Raw genomic sequence first — 12,636 nt, forward strand, 5'->3', positions numbered from 1 at the left:
TGTGTGTGTGTGTGTGTGTGTGTGTGTGTGTGTGTGTGTGAGAGAGAGAGAGAGGCCTGTCTGTGTGTTCTGATAACACCCAGGGGGAGAGGAAGTGGCTAGGGTCCTCTCTTGACTAACTTCCTCCCAGAGACACAGTGGTGGTTTGTCTTGTTAGCGCTAAGCGCTAACGCCCACGCTAGCGCTGCACCGTGTCAGATTAACCCTGAGGAGAAACCACACGCTGCCTATCAGCAGCAGCAGACTGACACAGGACACAATGGGCAGTGTGTGTGTGTAGTATCCAAACACTGCAGTGAGAGAGGAATATGATAAAATACTGGCATTTTCATGCTGAATACCTGAATATTCAGATTAGAGATGTCACCTCGAACTGTGACATGATTGTTCCAATGTCCTATATGGAACACACTGTTGTGGTGAACTGTTTTATTTCCTATCTGGAACACAGTGGCTGCGTTTAGACAGGTAGCTAAATTCTGATCTGTTTTCCACTAATTGGCCTTTGACCAATCCCATCAGATCTTTTAATATCAGATCTTTTTAAGAGATGATCTGATTGGTCAAAAGACCAATTAATGAAAAAAATATCAGAATTGTGCTGCCCGTCTAAACACAGACAGTGTGTTCCAGATAGGGAATAAAACAGTTCACTAACACTGTCTGCGTTTAGACAGGCAGCCCAATTCTGATATTTTTTACACTTTTTGGTATTTTGACCAATCAGATCAGCTCTGAAAAGATCCGATGTAAAAAGATCTGATGTGATTGGTCAAAAGAGCAATTAGTGGAAAATAATATCAGAATTGGGCTGCCTGTGTGAACGCAGCCAGAGTAGTGTTGAATTGTTTTAGCAGTGTAATGGTTAACTGTTTGTTCAGTGAGTCTCCTAAGTTTAGAAGTAGGAAATCTGTCCTTGTCACTGTCACTTCTGTTTGCTCCTAGGAGGTTTAGGCCAGGTTGCTGATGCTGTAAATCACTATATGACCAATATATTTGTAAAAAGCACTAATCGGTACTAATACCATTTTATTGATTAACAGAATTTAATAAGTCTGCTATGCGCCAGTCCACTATGCACAAATTCAAACCTGAATAAACCCAGCCCCATGTGACCTAAAATGTTAATGTCAGGAAGGACACTATGTCTGGATTCCACTATGGTTCCACCAATATGTAAAATGTATGCATGCATGACTATAAGTCGCTTTGGATAAAAGTGTCTGCTAAATGGCATATATGATTTATTATATTATCCATTATTACATACCTCCACCTCCTGTCTCTCTATTTCCATCTTTCAGCTCAGGGACTTCTTAGACAGCACATGTGGCCTCCTCATCCACCCAGCAAGCACACCACTGGAACCAGTCCAGAGATGCTGTTGCATAAGTGTCTCCTGCGTGTTTTGGAACTGCGTGTTATAGTATACCTAGGGCAGAACCTTTGACATTCTACCCAGTGTGGAACAGGCTTCCTGGCCTGTACAGTAAAGTGCACTGCATATTATCTGTATCTATCTGGATCTAGGGCTGAACTTCTAGGGTGTAGAAGCAGCACAGTTTAGAACGTAGCCACATTCTTGACCTGTACTGCAAAGTCTATTGGGCAGAGATGTTCATTCTGTGTCAAAGAGAATATTACCTCTGTGTCTGTATTGTAGCGCCAGCTATTAGACAGTTTGATCATACTGACCTCACTGCAAAGCCATACACTACTCAGCACTGCTTAGAGAGAGAGACAAAGTTGCATCTCTATACTGTAGGTGTGTGTGCAAGTGTGCTTGCATGTAAGCACTTGTGTTTGTGTGTGTGAGTGTGTGCGTGCCCGTGTGTGTCTGTGTGTCTCAGCAGACCGTGCGTGGCACTGTGCCTGAGGGCCTCCTCATTACAGGGAGAAGAGAGAGAGACAAAGAATGTTTAATCAATACCCACCAGCAAGCAGGACCTGATGAATCAATACCCACCAGCAGGCAGGACCTGATGAATCAATACCCACCAGCAAGCAGGACCTGATGAATCAATACCCACCAGCAGGCAGGACCTGATGAATCAATACCCACCAGCAGGCAGGACCTGATGAATCAATACCCACCAGCAGGCAGGACCTGATGAATCAATACCCACCAGCAGGCAGGACCTGATGAATCAATACCCACCAGCAAGCAGGACCCGATGAATCAATACCCACCAGCAAGCAGGACCTTGATGAATCAATACCCACCAGCAGGCAGGACCTGATGAATCAATACCCACCAGCAGGCAGGACCTGATGAATCAATACCCACCAGCAGGCAGGACCTGATGAATCAATACCCACCAGCAGGCAGGACCTGATGAGTCAATACCCACCAGCATGCAGGACCTGGTGAATCAATACCCACCAGCAAGCAGGACCTGATGAATCAATACCCACCAGCAAGTAGGACCTGATGAATCAATACCCACCAGCAAGCAGGACCTGATGAATCAATACCCACCAGCAGGCAGGACCTGATGAATCAATACCCACCAGCAGGCAGGACCTGATGAATCAATACCCACCAGCAGGCAGGACCTGATGAGTCAATACCCACCAGCAGGCAGGACCTGATGAATCAATACCCACCAGCATGCAGGACCTGATGAATCAATACCCACCAGCAGGCAGGACCTGATGAATCAATACCCACCAGCAAGTAGGACCTGATGAATCAATACCCACCAGCAGGCAGGACCTGATGAATCAATACCCACCAGCAGGCAGGACCTGATGAATCAATACCCACCAGCAGGCAGGACCTAATGAATCAATACCCACCAGCAAGCAGGACCTGATGAATCAATACCCACCAGCAAGCAGGACCTGATGAATCATTCACACAAGAATGAACGTATGCCCATACAAACACACAGAGAGAGAGAACGAGAGAGAGTAACTTTCCAGGTTTGAAAAGCCAATACTGTTTTTGTTGGAGGGGGAGGCATACCGGTAGGGGCAGCAGGGCGGTAGAGGAGGCAGGGCGGTAGGGGAGGCAGGGCGGTAGGAGCGGCAGGGCGGTAGGGGATGCAGGGCGGGAAGGTCAGCAGGGCGGTAGAGGAGGCAGGACGGTAGGGGAGGCAGAGCGGTAGGGGCAGCAGGGCGGTAGAGGAGGCAGGGCGGTAGGGGAGGCAGGGCGGTAGGAGCGGCAGGGCGGTAGGGGATGCAGGGCGGTAGGGGAAGCAGGGCGGTAGGGGAGGCAGGGCAGTAAGGGAGGCAGGGCGGTAGAGGAGGCAGGACGGTAGGGGAGGCAGAGCGGTAGGGGCAGCAGGGCGGTAGGGGAAGCAGGGCGGTAGGGGCGGTAGGGGAGGCAGGGCAGTAGGGTCAGAAGGGCAGTAGAGGAGCAGGACGGTAGGAGCGGCAGGGCTGTAAGGTCAGCAGGACGGTAGGAGCGGCAGGGCGGTAAGGGAGGCAGGGCGGTAGGAGCGGCAGGGTGGTAAGGGAGGCAGGGCGGTAGGAGCGGCAGGGTGGTAGAGGAGGCAGGGCGGTAGGGGAGGCAGAGCGGTAGAGGAGGCAGGGCGGTAGACGAGGCAGGGCGGTTCAGGATGCAGGGCGGTAGGGGAGGCAGAGCGGTAGAGGCAGCAGGGCGGTAGGGGAGGCAGGGCGGTAGGGGAGGCAGAGCGGTAGGGGAGGCAGGGCTGTAGGGGAGGCAGGGAGGCAGAGCGGTAGAGGAGGCAGAGCGGTAGGGGCGGTACGGGAGGCAGGGTGGTAGGGGAGGCAGAGCGGTAGGGGAGGCAGGGCTGTAGGGGAGGTAGGGAGGTAGGGGAGGCAGGGCGGTAGAGGAGGCAGGGCGGTAGGGGAAGCAGAGCGGTAGAGGAGGCAGAGCGGTAGGGGAGGCAAAGCGTTAGGGGGAGGCAGGGTGGTAGGGGAGGCAGGGCGGTAGAGGAGACAGAGCGGTAGGGGAGGCAGTGCGTTAGGGGAGGCAGGGTGGTAGGGGAGGCAGTGCGTTAGGGGAGGCAGGGTGGTAGGGGAGGCAGTGCGGTAGAGGAGACAGAGCGGTAGGGGAGGCAGTGCGGTAGAGGAGACATAGCGGTTGGGGAGGCAGGGCAGTAGGGTCAGAAGGGCAGTAGAGGAGGCAGGGCGGTAGGAGCTGCAGAGCGGTAGAGGAGGCAGAGCGGTAGGGGCGGCAAAGCGGTAGGGGAGGCAGGGCGGTAGGGGAGGCAGGGTGGTAGGGGAGGCAGGGCAGTAGGGTCAGAAGGGTAGTAGAGGAGGCAGGGCGGTAGAGGAGGCAGGGCGGTAGGGGCGGCAGTGCGTTAGGGGAGGCAGGGTGGTAGGGGAGGCAGTGCGGTAGAGGAGACAGAGCGGTAGGGGAGGCAGTGCGGTAGAGGAGACATAGCGGTTGGGGAGGCAGGGCAGTAGGGTCAGAAGGGCAGTAGAGGAGGCAGGGCGGTAGGAGCTGCAGAGCGGTAGGGGCAGCAGGACGGTAGGGGAGGCAGAGCGGTAGGGGCAGCAGGGCGGTAGGTGAGGCAGGGCGGTAGGGGAGGCAGAGCGGTAGGGGAGGCAGGGCAGTAGGGTCAGAAGGGCAGTAGAGGAGGCAGAGCGGTAGGGGAGGAAGGGCGGTAGGGGAGGCAGGGCGGCAAGGGAGGCAGTGTGGTAGGGGGTAGGGGAGTTTGGGGGGTTGCCCTCCTCACCCTGTCAAGGTGTGTATTTCTGTATAAAATGCTATTAGCTTAATTTGATGTCAATTGAATCTGGGATGGTTTAATCAAAGGTTGTCAGGTTTGGGTGACATCACTTTAATGGTCGCTTGTTTGGCTTTATTGTACATCACACAATCAGGCTTTGCATTACTTTGAATGGAATTGCTGCTGACAGACAGAAGAATAAAGAGAAAGAGTGAGAGGAAGGAGAGGCTAGGAGTCTATGTAAGTCTGTGTGTATGTGTGTGCGTGCATGTGCGTACGTGTCTCTGTGTATGTAAAATAACTTATTGGTTTTAGTGTGTGTGTGTATGTGTGTTAGGCTCTCACCATCCTTAATGAAGGGGTTCAGTTTGATCCAGACCCAGTCATTCATGTAAAGAAAACATTTAGAAACATCCCTTCACACTCATTACTGACTGTTTTCTGCTTTCGATTCAAATCTATATATTTAGATTGTTTATTTGACCAGCTTTCTATAATGCAAAGTAAATAAATTCAAGTTAAAATAACACACACACACACACACACACACACACACACACACACACACACACACACACACACACACACACACACACACACACACACACACACACACACACACACACACACACACACACACACACACACACACACACACACACACACACACACACACACACACGCAAACACACACACACCTCAGCTGGAAGGGAATGAGATGTGACAAGGCAGGCTGTGACATAAACAGAGGGCGACAGCTTTGGAGTGAAGCCGTCCTCTCTTCAGCATCCACCATGTGATTCTGGCCCCTCAGTGAGGCCACTCTCAGCCCCTGTCACCCCTCAATCCTTCCCTAACCTTCTCATCCCCCTCTCTAGAATGTTTTCAAAACTAGAACTCCACCTCCATTACACTCTCTGTCCTGTCTGCCAGCCCACATAGGGCTCCCATTATCCCCCCATGCCATCCTTACAGAATCATACCATAAACACACAGACACACACACACACACAGACTAACACACACACACAAACACAGACAGACACACTTATTAACACTGTATGTGTATGTGGCCTTTCTTGCCAATGTGTAATGGTTATCTAGTTAGCTGTGTTTACGCTAGTAGCATGCACCGGCAGAACAGAGAAGCTACTTCTGGTAAGACGAGGGGTGTGGGTGTGAGTCTATTTGTCAATAACAGCTGGTGCGCGATGTCTAATATTAAAGAAGTCTCGAGTTATTGCTCGCCTGAGGTAGAGTACCTTATGATAAGCTGACCACATTATCTACTGAGAGAGATCTCATCTATATTATTCACAGCTGTCTATTTACCACCACAGAACGAAGCTGGCACTAAGACCGCTCTCAACCAACTCTATAAGGCCATAAGCAAAGAAGAAAATGCTCACCCAGAAGAGGCGCTCCTAGTGGCCGGGGACTTTAAATTAGGCAAACTTAAATCAGTTTTACCAAATTTTATCAGCATGTCACATGTGCAACCAGAGGATGCATACACAATTTTACCAGCATGCCACACACAGAGATACATACAAAGCTCTCCCGTGCCCTCCATTTGGCAAATCTGCCCATAATTATATTCTCCTGATTCCTGCTTACAAGCAAAAACTAAAGCAGGAAGTACCAGTGACTCGCTCAATATGGAAGTGGTCGGATGACGCGGATGCTATACTACAGGACTGTTTTGCTAGCACAGACTGGAATATGTTCCGGGATTCTTCCAGTGGCATTGAGGAGTACACCACCTCAGTCATCTCCTTAGTCTTGGTTACGTTGAGGGATAGGTTGTTATTCTGGCACCACACGGCCAGGTCTCTGACCTCTTCCATATAGGCTGTCTCGTCATTGTCGGTGATCAAGCCTACCACTGTTGTGTCGTCTGCAAACTTAATGATGGTGTTGGACTTGTGCCTGGCCATGCAGTCGTGGGTGAACAGGGAGTACAGGAGGGGACTGAGCACGCACCCCTGGGGAGCTCCAGTGTTGAGGATCAGTGTGGCAGATGTGTTGCTACCTACCCTCACCACCTGGGGGCGACCCGTCAGGAAGTCCAGGATCCAGTTGCAGAGGGAGGTGTTTAGTCCCAGGTTCCTTAGCTTAGTGATGAGCTTTGAGTGTACTATGGTGTTGAACGCCCACAAAGCTCATCACTAAGCTAAGGACACTGGGACTAAACACCTCCCTCTGCAACTGGATCCTGGACTTCCTGATGGGCCGCCCCCATGTGGTAAGAGTAGGCAACAACACGTCTGCCACGCTGATCCTTAACACTGGGGCCCCTCAGGGGTGTGTACTTAGTTCCCTCCTGTACTCCCTGTTCACCCACGACTGCGTGGCCAAACACGACTCCAACACCATCATTAAGTTTGCTGACGACACAACAGTGCCTGATCACCGACAACGATGAGACGACCTATAGAGAGGAGGTCAGAGAACTGGAAGTGTGGTGCCAGGGCAACAACCTCTCTCTCAATGTGAGCAAGACAAAGGAGCTGATCGTGGACTACAGGTGTCCACATCACCAACGAACTATCATGGTCCAAACACACCAAGACAGTCGTGAAGGGGGCACGACAAAACCTAATCCTCCTCAGGAGACTGAAAAGATTTGGCATGGGTCCCCAGCTGCACCATCGAGAGCATCCTGACCGGTTGCATCAATGCCTGGTATGGCAACTGCTCTTCATCTGACCGTAAGGCGCTACAGAGGGTAGTACATACAGCCCAGTACATCACTGGAGCCAAACTTCCTGCCATCCAGGACCTATACCATAGGCGGTGTCAGAGGAAAGCCCATAAAATTGTCAGAGACTCCAGTCACCCAAGTTATAGACTGTTTTCTCTACTACCGCACGGCAAGCGGTACCGGAGCGCCAAATCTAGGACCAAAAGGCTCCTCAACAGCTTCTACCCCCAAGCCATAAGACTGCTGAACAATTAATAAAATTGCCACCGGACTATTTACATTGACCCCTCCCTTGACCCCTCTCTACTCGTTGTTTATTATCTATGCATAGTCACTTCACCCCTACCTACATGTACAAATTACCTCAACTAACCTGTACCCCTGCACACTGACTCGGTACCGGTACCCCCTGTATAGAGCCTTGTTATTCTTATTCTTATTGTGTTACTTAAAAAAAAAAAATCTGTATTTGGTAAATCTTTTCTTAACTCTTCTTGAACTGCACTGTTGGTTAAGGGCTTTAAGGGCTTGTAAGTAGGCATTTCACGGTAAGGTCTACACTTGTTGTACTCGGCACATGTGACAAATAAAGTTTGATTTGATTTGTATTGGTGACGTCACCTGTTCTCCTACCTAGAAGTAGTTGTTTCCCATGCCAAGGGCCATGGCTTTTGTGGTGACACGTAACGTTGCTTCGATTGTGAAGTAAAAGTAACGTTGGGAACAAAACATTGCTATTATAGCACTTACCAAACTAGGTATGAACACACAACAGGTAGTCCAATGCTAACGGTCGCTAGGCTAAAAGCTACCATTCATTCCCTCTAAACTTACATTCACCATGCATTTAGCTTATCTTGGCCACTTTTATTGACTGTTAGTTGGGACTATAGTACAATAACAACAGACAAACTGAGTCAGAAAACAGTTGTTAAAGACATCTTTCTATTGCTCTGGTTTGTCACGGGTGAATGTTGTCACTGATGCCAATATTAAGGTTTGGTTTGTTGTCAACTGATTCCATCAAAATGTAATTTGGGTTGTTTACTGTAGCTAATGCTAACCATAGTCAGTGGTGGAAAGTACTTAAGTAAAAAAAGTAGTTTTCTGCAGTATATGTACTTTACTATTTCTATTTTTGACAACGTTTACTTTTACTAAAGAAAATATGTACTTTTTACTCCCATACATTTTCTCTGACACCAAAAAGTTACATTTCGAGTGCTCAGGCAGGACAGAATTATGGTCCAATTCATGCATTGTCATCCCTACTGCCTCTGATCTGGCGGACTCACTAAACACAAATACTAAGTTTGTAAATGATGTCTGAGTGTTGTGCCCCTGTTTGTCTCCCCCCCCAAAAAATAACATGGTGCTGTCTGGTTTGCTTCATTTAAGGAATTTGATGTATAGCATTTACTAGAATGTTTTACTTTTACTCAAATATGAATATGTAGTACTTTTCCCACCACTGACCATGTTGTTTTTCAAGGTGACTCTGCGTATTTAGAGACCTGCCTCTTGTGTTTACCTAAAGGCTGTTTTATCCATGTGGACATAAATAAAGTTGTATTGAATTGAATGTTTGCTGTGCTGGAGTTCAAACATTACTCTGTCATCCGGTTGGAAATCACTAGGGCTATAGACCATCCCTGTGACTGGGGGATTGTCACGTTCCTGACCTGTTTTCTGTTAGTTTTTGTATGTGTTAGTTGGTCAGGACGTGAGTGTGGGTGGGTGGGCAGTCTATGTTTTCTGTTTCTATGTTGGTTTTGGGTACCTGATATGGTTCTCAATTAGAGGCAGGTGGTTTTCATCTCCTCTGATTGAGAATCATATTAAGGTAGGTAGTTTCACTTTGTTTGTTGTGGGTGGTTGTCTCCTGTGTCAGTGTCTGTATGTTACGCCACATGGGACTGTTTTCGGTTTTGTTTGTTCGTTCGTTTTATGTAGTCATTTTTCCTGTTCGTGCGTTCTTCGTGTTACATGTAAGTTCGTAGTCCAGGTCTGTCTACATTTGTTTTTTTGTTATTTTGTTTAATAAATATCATGTCTTATCACGACGCTGCATTTTGGTTTAATCCCTGCTCGTCCTCTTCGGAGGAAGAGGAACACCGTTACAGGGATAAACAATGGCCCATGGTGGTCCATGAACTACTGTACCACACACACTTTTTATTTATTTATTTTATATTTAACCTTTATTTAACTAGGCAAGTCAGTTAAGAATAAATTATTATTTACAATGACGGCCTACCACAAGTTCTGACATCACACCATCTTTCTCAATCTCTCTCTATGTGATCTCCAGGCTCGCCTGAAGCGCGTGCCCAACACAAGGCACCTCAAGCAGCCACAGCCTCCCAGAACGGCCCTTATGCGCTCTAAGGCCTACTGCTCCAAAACATCACTATTGGAGCCATTTGAGCTTAGACCAGGGTTCCCCAATAAGGTTTCTGAGCAAAATACATAAATAAAAATATACAGTACCAGTCAAAGGTTTAGACACATCTACTCATTCCAGGGTTTTTCTTTATTTTTTACTATTTTCTACATTGTAGAATAATAGTGAAGACATCAAAACTATGAAATAACACATACGAAATCATGTAGTAACCAAAAAAGTGTTAAACTAATCAAAATATATTTTATATTTAAAACATTTCAAAGTAGCCACCCTTTACCTTGATGACAGCTTTGCACACTTTTGGCATTCCCTCAACCAGCTTCATGAGGTAGTCACCTGGAAAGCATTTCAATTAACAGGTGTGCCTTGTTAATTTGTGGGGTATTTTGTGCGGTATTTTGCCCAAAATATAATTTAAGGTGCTACAAAGCTTTTTAACTTTTTAACTGAAGTGCAAGTGCCATCATTCTTTAAATCCAATTTTTTCATAGTATAGTTTAATTAACCATAAAAAAATGTAATTCCTCATCAATGAACAGTTTTTACAGTCCTTTTCTTAATGGGTGCGTGCTTATTAGTAACTGGAATAAGTAGTTTCATAAATGTGTCAAGTGCAGCGTCTGGTTGCTCCTCATTACACACCACAGACCAGCAAATATCCTTTACATCATCAACATATGAATCACTACATGTCACGTCCTGACCATAGAAAGCTTTTATTTTCTATGGTAGAGTAGGTCAGGGCATGACTGGGGGGTTGTTCTAGTTTATATTTTCTATGTGGGGTTCTAGGTTTGATTTTCTATGTTGGTGATTTGTATGATTCCCAATTACAGGCAGCTGGTTATCGTTGTCTCTAATTGGGGATCATACTTAAGTAGCATTTTTTCCACCTGTGGGTTATGGGATATTGTTTATGTTTAGTTGCCTGTTAGCACTGCATTGTCGTCACGGTTAGTTTATTGTTTTTTCTAAGTTTCACTCTCTAGTAAATATGTGGAACTCTACGTACGCTGCGCCTTGGTCCGTTTATGCAAATGAACGTGACACTACAAAACTTCTTGTATAACCTCTTATACACTATATTAGGCCCAGCCTTTGGAACTTTGGTTTTCCTAGCATATGGCTACTATATTGTGATCACTACATCCTATGGATTTGGATACTGCTTTAAAGTAAATATCTGCAGCGTTAGTAAAGATGTGATCAATACATGTTGATGATTTAATTCCTGTTCTGTTTGTAACTACCCTGGTAGGTTGATTGATAACCTGAACCTAAGTTGCAGGCACTGGTTAAAGTTTGAAGCTTTTTCTTGAGTGGGCAGCTTGATGAAAGCCAGTCAATATTTAAATCACCCAGAAAATATACCTCTGTTGATATCACGTACATTATCAAGCATTTCACACATATTATCCAGATACTGACTGTTAGCACTTGGTGGTCTATAGCAGCTTCCCACAAGAATGGGCTTTAGGTGAGGCAGATGAACCTGTAGCCATATTAACATGAGATCCTCTCTAAGCTTTACAGGAATGTGGTTCTGAATATAGACCGCAACACCGCCCCCAGTGGCATTTGTGTATTTTCGGTAGATGTTATAACCATGTATTGCTACCACTGTATCATCAAATGTATTATCTAAGTGAGTTTCAGAGATAGTCAGAATATGAATGTCATCTGTTACAAGCAAGTTATTGACTTCATGAACCTTGTTCAATGCAACATGCAACAATTTCAACGATTTTACCGAGTTACAGTTCATAAAACGAAGTCAGTCAATTGAAATAAATTCATTAGGCCCTAATCTATGGATTTCACATGACTGGTCAGGGGTGCAGACACGCGTGGGCCTCGGAGGGCATAGGCCCACCCATTGGGGAGCCACGTCCAGCCAATCAGAATTAGTTTTTTACCCACAAAAAGGCTGCCGTGGTTACATGTGGTCTGCTGTTGTGAGGTCGGTTGGATGTACTGCCAAATTCAATAAAACGATGTTGGAGGCAGCTTATGGTAGAAAAATGAACAATAAATTATCTGGCAACAACTATGGTGGGCATTCCTGCAGTTAGCATGCCAATTACGTCTTCCTTCATAACGTGAGACATCTGTGGCATTGTGTTGTGTGACAAAACTGCACATTTTAGAGTGGCCTTTTATTGTCCCCAGCACAAGGTGCACCTGTGTAATGATGTTTAATCAGCTTCTTGATGTGCCACAACTTTCAGGTGGATGGATTATCTTGGCAAAGGAGACATGCTCACTAACAGGGATGTAAACAAATTTGTGCACATTTGAGAGAAATAAGCTTTGTGTGTGGAACATTTCTGGGATCTCTCACACTCTCTCACATTCTCTCACACTCTCTCACATTCTCTCACACTCTCTCACACTCTCTCACACTCTCTCACACTCTCTCACATTCTCTCACACTCTCTCACATTCTCTCACACTCTCTCACATTCTCTCACACTCTCTCACACTCTCACACTCTCTCACACTCTCACATTCTCTCCAACATTTTCTCTCTTTCTCTCATTCTCTCTCTCTCTCTATATATATGTATATATATCCCTCCCTCTCCCTCTATCTCTCTCCCTCTCTCCTATGACCCATGAGTGTGCATAAACAGTCACTCTGATGAGATCAAGTATATATCAGCTGTCACAAAGGCATTGATTTATTATCTCGCCCGCTCTCCCTTTCTCCCCCCCTCCCATCCTCTCTCCCTCTTATCTCCTTCTTATCTCCCCCTTCCCTCACTCTCTCACCCTTTCCCCTCCCTCCCTCACCCTCCATCTCTATCTAAACTGGAGTCCTCTCCTCTCTCCTGCAGGCCTCGGGGGAAATCACAGCCCCTTTTAGTACGCTGAGAGCTCAAT

At 46.9% G+C, this 12,636-nt stretch overlaps 1 protein-coding gene across 7 annotated transcripts in view; it reads left to right on the plus strand.

The window, feature by feature from the left end:
• garnl3 (GTPase activating Rap/RanGAP domain like 3) overlaps positions 1-12,636 on the plus strand; it is a 183,823-nt gene that overhangs the window by 61,466 nt on the left and 109,721 nt on the right. The gene's annotated exons all lie outside the window — the stretch shown is intronic.

Source organism: Salvelinus alpinus, chromosome 18 (genome assembly GCF_045679555.1).
Source record: "Salvelinus alpinus chromosome 18, SLU_Salpinus.1, whole genome shotgun sequence".
Classification (NCBI taxonomy): Eukaryota; Metazoa; Chordata; class Actinopteri; order Salmoniformes; family Salmonidae; genus Salvelinus; species Salvelinus alpinus.